A 9,590-nucleotide genomic window follows, 5' to 3' on the forward strand; every position below is an offset into this window, starting at 1 on the left:
AGCAAAAAAACACCCTTTTTAGGCCTGTAAAACGTGTAGAGACTGTTTTTTTTTCTAAGGTTGTACCACTCCGATTTAGGGGCGCGACATCTCATTTGGTCCTAATATGGTATTTTCATGGAATATGTTAAATTTTTTCTGATATCTGGTATATTCCAGGAGCTATAGGCTAATATTTATTAATTTCCCCCCAAAATCTCAAAATTCTCATGAAAAGGTTCATTTTCAACTAAACCACGTATCGGACCTTTCTATAATTTTTGTGTTTTTCATTCTTTTTTGGAATTTACCTTTTGTATTTAGCTTCACATTGTCGTAAAGTTAAAAGCTTAAACTGTTCGGTAAAGCCGTCTAGAATTTTTTGGAAAAGTATAGGCCAAAATATATACACAAAATTACATTTTTCCAAAATAATGATATGACACATCTTTTATGCAAGAATTTAACACCAAATCCGAATATGAACTTCACTTTTCAACCAAATAACAACTTTTTTTTGGGTGTTAATTCAAATTGTATTTACAATATTGACTGATTTTCAGTTTATCTGCTGATAAGAATGGGACAGTGACAGTCTCCCTACAAATCCTAAGCCAAGAACCTGCCCTGGTCATCATCAAAGATTACCCTCTTTTAAGCCAACCTTTCAATATAGTTCTGAAAGATTAAATGATTGTGAGTGTTTGAAAACATTGTTTATGTCACGTGTGCAGTGAGCAACAGCCCGGAAGCACTATCAACAACAACAACAACAACAATTTTGTGAACTCTGTTGCTGATTAAACTTGAGGTTGGTAGTGCGATTCAGAAGCTGTACTGTTAGTGGTTAGAGCTAAGAATAGGAACTGAACGACGCCTAATGCCTACCTAATGCCCATCTTTGTGCCATATAGAACAATGATGAGAGAACTTTGATGATATACCCATCATTGTTCTCAGACCGCTGATGAGAGCAGAACGATGAAAGACGTTTCCCAAAGAACGCCATTAGATTTAAGATCGTAGTGCTAAGATTTCACTTTTAAGCGTTCTTTGTCAAAAGATGTAAGATCTTAGCACATAGCTGATTAAAAGAACGGCCCTATAGTATGCAAAATGCTCTCATCAGGTAGCGCTTGATAGCCCGGGGGCAACTAAAGCGTATCTCGTTTATTTCTGAGTTGAGGTGGTCAGAAAGACACAGTCAGTTTGACAATAGTCTTTGACTACATCGACCACGTTGAATCCGAATATGGGTGATGGCAAAGTTGGAGATCACGGCTTGACCTTGTAAAAGCAAAAAAACACCCTTTTTAGGCCTGTAAAACGTGTAGAGACTGTTTTTTCTAAGGTTGTACCACTCCGATTTAGGGGCGCGACATCTCATTTGGTCCTAATATGTTATTTTCATGGAATATGTTAAATTTTTTCTGATATCTGGTATATCACAGGAGCTATAGGCTAATATTTATTAATTTCCCCCCAAAATCTCAAAATTCTCAAGAAAAGGTTCATTTTCAACTAAACCACATATCGGACCTTTCTATAATTTTTGTGTTTTTCATTCTTTTTCGGAATTTACCTTTTGTATTTAGCTTCACATTGTCGTAAAGTTAAAAGCTTAAACTGTTCGGTAAAGCCGTCTAAAATTTTTGGAAAAGTATAGGTCAAAAAATATACGCAAAATTGCATTTTTCCAAAATGATGATATGATACATCTTTTATGCTAGAATTTAACACCAAATCCGAATATGAACTTCACTTTTCAACCAAATAACAACTATTTTTTGGGGTGTTAATTCAAATTGTATTTACAATGTTGACTGTTTTTCAGTTTATCTGCTGATAAGAATGGGACAGTGACAGTCTCCCTACAAATCCTAAGCCAAGAACCTGCCCTGGTCATCATCAAAGATTACCCTCTGTTAAGCCAACCTTTCAATATAGTTCTGAAAGATTAAATGATTCTGAGTGTTTGAAAACATTGTTTATGTCACGTGTGGAGTGAGCAACAGCCCGGAAGCACTATCAACAACAACAACAATTTTGTGAACTCTGTTGCTGATTAAACTTGAAGTTGGTAGTGCGATTCAGAAGCTTGTACTGCTAGTGGTTAGAGCTAAGAATAGGAACTGACCGACGTCCAATGCCTGCCTTATGGAACTGTCTAATGTCATGGACAGGTAGGCTAAATGACTTTCAGATTGCTGGAAATGAGTAAATAGAAACTGAGTATTAGGATTCAAGATGAAAACTCAAGACCAGGTTGGAATTAAGAATGAATTTTTATCTCAAACTCTTTGATGAACATTTTGTAACATTTCTATGTAGACTTGGCCTATACTGCAATTAGTTAGACCAGATTACAGTTATACTGTAATTAGTTAGACTTGTAAAAGTTAGACCAGGGATTTTATAGGGTATGTAAGCCTTGATGTTACTGAGACAACCTTAAGCCAATCTACTGCAAATTAAAGTCGCGTGGATTTCTACATATCAACATATACTACATATACTACAATCTACAACACGTCGCGTGACAAAAACCTTGCAACGAAGTTGGGGATGGAGCATATGAATATTGTGCTGATTCTTCTCTAGTTCCTGATGACAGAGCGTTGGGGAGACTTGGAAGGTCATATTATGGGTGTAACCATCATGTTGCCGTATTTGACAGTTGCAGGGCATTATAAGTACACTGCATGCCTCTCCAGTATTTGAGTTACATGAAAACCTTGCCACCTAGCTTGCATGATATCTTTGCCAAAGGACTATTCAACGTGAAGCGGAAAAATTGCAAGATGAATTGTGTTTCCCCAGATCATGCACTGGAATCCACACTCAACCTTTAGTAAAAAAAAGAACAGAGGAATAAAGGGAATTACGCCGGACCACACTAGGACAAATCAGGATTGACTAACTCCCTCTCAATTTATTAACATGAGTAGATTGTATATATTGAATTCTACGACTGCACTAGGAATTACCATGTTATTCTACGACCGCCATAGGAAAACATTTCCATGGATGTTCTACACCTTGTCAAAGAGAGTGAGTATCCTCTCACACCTATACTTCTTTGGTACCTTTCCAGAGTATGTACTTATGGATTTGCTTGGTTTATGTTCCTTCCTATGCTATTCTAGGAGTTTATGTACCCTCCCATGCTATTCTAGTACACTATGTTCCTTCCTGTGCTATTTGCATAGATTATGTTCCTTCCTATGCTTCCTATGCTTAAATTTTTAATGTTTTAACACACCATGGATAATACATTTAATATTATTGACTTTGAAGCTATGGCTACTTCGATTTATAATGTAAGTTCAGTTTAGTAAATCTGCCTAATTTATTTCCAAATAAAATTATTTTACATAGTCAGCCCTCCTGTGAATTCAAATTTCAAGGGGCATAGCCCACCCCCCAACAATACAAACTCTACAATATGATGATTATAGTCGCTAGAAAACCTAAAATACGCTCTTTTTTCCATTACGTAAATCCCATCCCCCCCCCCCCTCTGTTTACAAGTTTAATTCGTTCATTAGAAATAGTTCTTTTCCTTCAAAAAATGTCAGTTTCCCGTTCATGCTTTTAAAATGTGCTTTCTATATCGGCTTAAATAAAACCATCTGTGTTTATAATTATGTTACAGAAAAGGGGATGGTTTTAGAGGCAGACTGTACGCGCTTGTGTTATCGCATAGATTAATGACACATATATTTGTGTAATTCAAAACACTTTGAAAAATAGACTGTTTTTTGGCCAAATTAGACGAGATAATCTATTTTCAACTGTATTTGATGAAAGCAAATAGATTTCACAGATGATTAAGAGGCTTTAATAAAAATATAAGGCTGGGAAGGGGGGCAACGTATCAATTCTAACACCTTCGTTGTAAGTTGAAAAATAAACTATTTCTTCGCATGAAAAGTAAGGGGGGGATTCTTTGTGCAGACAAGTATACCCTTTGACAAGAAAACTAATGTGCTCATTCCGACACGCAACACTGAAGTTTAGTGTTTGGTTAGCTTTTAATTATAGCATATTTATGGCTGACTTTTTTTTAGATCTATATTTTAAATCATTGTATTGGATTTGATGTAGCGGGGGGTACTAATTTTTTCTTCTGTAAAAAGGGGAATCGTTTTTCCATACTAATTTTTTTCTTCTTTTAAGGACAATTTTGAAGAATGCATCCCTCCCCCTCAAAAGAGAGCTAAGGTTACTGGCGCTACTCCAATGCAACAACTGGAGATAGCTGGCCCATCGTGAGCCACCCACATCCATTCCAGACCAGCGCTGCCTGCCCAAGCCCCACCCGTGACAGCCCCTATGCAGCCAGGTAGAAAGCTGAAAAGAGAGTGGATGGCTGCTCACATGATGGTGAGCCCCGATGCTCCAACCCTCCAAGCCAGTGACATCACATCTCTCATCACATCTATGCAAGAAACGGACGTCACTGTCCCATATATCCCCCATCATGCTTTGCCAGGACCATCAGGCACTCAACTACAGTCTGAATTTGGAAAGGTAAGCTTTTTTTTAGTCTTTTCTTTTCGCCATTTTTTCAACACTGTAAGAGTGTGTGTCAGAGATATTGAAATATTAATCCCCCGCCCCAACCATTGTTTTAAATTTCTCTTCTCCCCTCAGAGATAGCTAAATATAATGTGAATATAATCTTTCTGAACTTTCTGGGGGGGGGGGGGTGGAGGCAAGTATTTAGTTAAAATAATGCTAGGAGGGGAATTAAGTTTTGAGGGGGGGGGGTTAGTAAAAAACGATACTTATTTAATACCCCGGTAAATATCTGGCTTAAAATGCTTCAGGAGAAATAAGGCTATTACTTCTTTCTGAACTAATCACAGTTCCTTGACAAATATTTTTATAATGTACTTTACTTTATTGCTATTACAAATAGTTGATTTGTAAACGAGTAGTTTTGTAGGAGAAGGAATCTGCTTCTAGTCTGATCGCTATTTTTTATGGATGGCTAGATTTGTAAGAAAAAGAGTCATTTTTTTTAATGAGGTATTAAGACAATTATTGAGTTGATTTTTTTACCGTATTTTATTGCTATTAGTCAAACGTTGCGATGTGTTTGTGCGTGTGTCAGTGTATGTTCGCGAGTGTGTGTGTGTGTGTGTGTGAGTGAGTGTGTGTGCGTGAGTGCGTGAGTGTGTGTGAAAGTGTGCGTGTTTGTGTGTTTGTGTGTGTGTGCGTGCGTGTGCGTGTGTGTGAACGTGTGCGTATGTGTATGTGCACGTGTGTGTGTGCGCGTGTGTGCGTGTGCGTATGTGTGTGTGTGCGCGTGTGTGCGCATGTGTGTGTGTGAACGTGTGTGTGTGTGCGTCTGTGTGTTTGTGTGCGTGTGCTATTAACAAAATTTGTAATTTATTATGCATTTGTTTTATAAATAATACTATAAGAAAAAATTTGTAATTTATTATGCATTTGTTTGATAAATACGAATCCAACTAAGAAAAAATAAATAAATAGTGTGCTATAATTGTGATAAAACTTTCCTCAAAGAAAAAAACTCAATTCATTCATCTTAGTTTCAAGAGGAAGCTAACAAAAACAACTGCCTTCCCTGGCCCAGGACTACAAAATATCATGGGTAATTGTCCCCTCTCGCCGGATGATGTTAGTGAAGGTATGTCATTTAGTATCCCCCTTGATTTTCTAATTAAAACGGAAGAAATGGATAGCCTTATGCAAATTGTTGGATCTAATGTTTCCGCGGACATTTTTGACGATGACTTTACTATTAGTGAATTGGGTCCTGTGCAAATAGGTACAGGACATGAAAATAGTGTCGCGTCCCCGGAACTACGTGACTTTTATTTGTTAGAGTCTGCTCTAGGTCACTTGCAAACACATAGGGTAGATTTTAATCCCCCCCGAGGAAAACGTAGTTGACGGGAGTGTGATTTTAACAGACCCTGTAAATGTTCTTCATACCTACATCGACCGAATTCGAGCACTTATTGAGATTCAGATTCAGCTTTATTTCATTTTGTAAGGTTAATTTAGACGAGGTTACGTGCACGCACGTAACTTCGTCTAAATTAACCTTAAAAAATTAAATAAAGCTATGCCGACTTTGCATATTTTATTCAACATATCCGACAAAGGATGCTGAAAAAGCATTTATTCACTCTGATATTTAGATTTTATTAATTATAATTGTTGTAACTGATAAAAGATGTTGATAAAAAATAAATTATTCACTCTGATACTTAGATTTTGTCAATTTTATCCCATGTACCCGAGAAAGGGATGCTGATATAGAATTTAATCAATCTGATACTTAGATTTTGTCGATTTTATCCGATATTTTATCCTATGTATCCGAGAAAAGGATGCTGATATAGAATTTAGTCACTCTGATACTTAGATTTTGTCAATTTTATCCGACATATCCGATAAAGGATGTTGTTAATGCATTTATTCATTCTGAAATTTAGATTTTTTTAATTTTATTTGATGTATCTGACAAAGGATATGCGGCGCGCCCCCCGCTGGTGGAGGGCTGGGCGTCCCCCCCCCCTGGGCCCAGAGCCCCCCCCCAAGGTTTTGGAAAATTTATTGGACTTTACTCAAACCGAGACTTTCCCTATGACTAACACATTCGGTTCGGTCGGAAGTTAAATAGTGCCCCAGGGGTAGGGTACTCACACCGTCTTGACAAACATAGACCTTGTCGGAAATGGTACTCATGACAATTTTTTCTATATACACAGTGAAGTTCCTGTAGTTCAGTGAATGAATTGCCAGCAATTTTTCTCGTGGAATTGTATTTTGAACAATACAATTCCTATAGATGTCTATGTCGAAATTCTTATCCACATAGCGCGTGGGTACTCCTTGACAACATTTTTTGATTTCCTCGGCGTGTGGCTGTAAAAAGTACACCTTCGTACTTACAAACTTACCACGGGAAATCATGTCGCTTCCCGTTTCTGATTTAAAAAATAAAAGCTGATTTGGTGCCCGACGTTTCACTAGCTCTGGGTAAAGCCCACTCCAATTGGTGTAGTCCATCCGCGAGCTGATGATTTCACCGTGCGCCACAGGTTTGGGGTTTTTACTTTTAGCAGTAGAGAATCTGTTTCCCCGTAGCAGACCTCTACTTGCCCCTTTTCCGGCCACTGTACCCTAGCCACATTGTAGTAGAATTTCAACATGAGCTTTTCAGAGATCTTCTAGATCGCAATGCATGCAGCAATATTTTTATTAACGCAATGCTTTTTTTCCTATTCGATAGTACCATGTCCGGGCCAATGATTGTAAAGGAAGTTTAGTTTGGATCTGCAATAATTCGAACACATTGTTCGAGATCGGTCACGACGTCACAACGATTTCTATTGCGAACACTCTCGCACATTTTACCAAAAGCCAAATTTAAAATGAGCTTATAAATTTCTTTTTCGGCTTTTCTCTGCGATTCAGAACGTTTCTTGACAAAAGTGTCAACACACGTTTTCAGATAGGGTTTTTGACTAAACTGTGAGCAGCCAGCCACTCTTTTTTCAGCTTTCTACCTGGCTGCATAGGAGCTGTCACGGGTGGGGCTTGGGCAGGCAGCGCTTGTCTGGAATAGATGTGGGTGGCTCCCGATGGGCCAGCTATCTCCAGTTGTTGCATTGGAGTAGCACCATTAACCTTAGCTCTCTTTTGAGGGGGAGGGATGCATTCTTCAAAATTGTCCTTAAAAAGAAGACAAAATTTAGTATGGAAAAACGACTCCTCTTTTTACAGAAGAAAAAATTAGTACCCCTCGCTGCATCAAATCCAATAAAATAATTTAAAATATAGATCTAAAAATAGTCAGCCATAAATATGCTATAATTAAAAGCTAACCAAACACTTAACTTCAGTGTTCGTGTCGGAATGGCCACATTAGTTTTCTAGTCAAAGGGTATACGTGTCTGCACAAAGAATCCCCCCCCTTACTTTTTATGCGAAGAAATAGTTTGTTTTTCACCTTACAACGAAGGAGTTAGAATTGATACATTACCCCCTTCCCCGCCTTATATTTTTTATAAAAGCCTCTTAATCATCTGTGAAATCCATTTGCTTTCATCAAATACAATTGAAAATAGATTATCTCGTCTAATTTGGCGAAACAACAATCTATTTTTCAAAGTATCTTGAATTACACAAATCCATGTGTCATTAATCTATGCGATAACACAGGCGCGTACAGTCTGCCTAAAAAAACCGTCCCCTTTTCTGTAACAGGATTATAAACACAGATGATTTTATTTAAGACGATAAAAAAGCACATTTTAAAAGCATAAACGGGAAAATGACATTTTTTGAACGAAAGAACTATTTCTAATGAATTAATTAAACTTTCAAACAGAGGGGAGGGGGGAAGATGGGGTTTACATAATGGAAAAAAGAGCGTATTTTACGTTTTCTAGCGACTATAATCACCATATCGTAGAGTCTGTAGTGTTGGGGGGAGGGCTATGCCCCCTGAAATTTGAATTTACTGGAGGGCTGACTATGTAAAATTATTTTATTTGGAAATAAATTAAGAAAATTTACTAAACTGAACTTACATTATAAATCGAAGTAGCCATAGCTTCAAAGTCAATAATATTAAATGTATTTTCCATGGTGTGTTAAAACATTATGAAAATTTAATCGTGATGCATGGCCATTATATACAAAATCTCAAGGACGAATGAAAATCACTCCTTTTTATTTGAATTCAATCACCAATCAAGTTATCGTATATGGAGCAACCTCCGCTGTCTCTGATTGGCCTTATAAAATGGATGTTGCCTCAAAAACCAGTCCGATTGTCTTATTACAATCTCGAGTATACTCTCAAAACATGTTTTACCACTTTATAGGTTTGCCAACTTTTAACAATGTGCACGTAAAACTGAAGTCAAAAACCCTTGGGGCTAGTTGCCCTTCAATCACTTTCGACTATTAAAAAGGGCACTAGCCCTTTGAATCTCTAATCGAATGAGCCTTTTTTGAAGTTTCTACGACACCGCCTTCTATAAAAACCTTATATGCCTCCAGGGCATAACTTAAAACCCTTGCCATGATGGTTGTCGGGGAGTGTCCTCCTCAAAAATATATTTTCTATTTGGAAATCAACTACGCAGAAAAAAAGGCTATATCAAAATTTCGATTGGATGTGTTTGGGGGAATGATGGGCGTGGGGGGGGGGGCTAGTTGACCTCTAATCATTTTCGACTATTAAAAAGGCACTAGAACTCTCGATTTCCAATCGAATGAGCACCGTTTGAAGTTTCTACGACGACCTCTTCCGTATGAAGTGCCTCTGGGAAAAAAAAAAAATGAATAATAAAACATTAGAGCCGTATGGCCTTTACTATAGGCAACGCTGTAGCGTTGCCTCTGATGGCTGGTCACATAAACTTCAAATGCAGCTCTTCTGATTTGAAGTTAAAAGTTATAGTGCCCTTTTTAAGAGTTCAAAGGGATTTGAGAGCAACAATCCCCTCTACCTACACGCCCATCATTTCCCCAAACACATCCAAACATAATTTTGATAGAGCAATTTTGTTCATCGTAGTTGAAGGGTCTGGAAATTATGTCTTTGTGGATGACAACCA

The sequence above is a fragment of the Artemia sp. Qi Xiang Cuo genome, chromosome 20, assembly GCF_049724085.1.
Source record: "Artemia sp. Qi Xiang Cuo chromosome 20, ASM4972408v1, whole genome shotgun sequence".
Classification (NCBI taxonomy): domain Eukaryota; kingdom Metazoa; phylum Arthropoda; class Branchiopoda; order Anostraca; family Artemiidae; genus Artemia; species Artemia sp. Qi Xiang Cuo.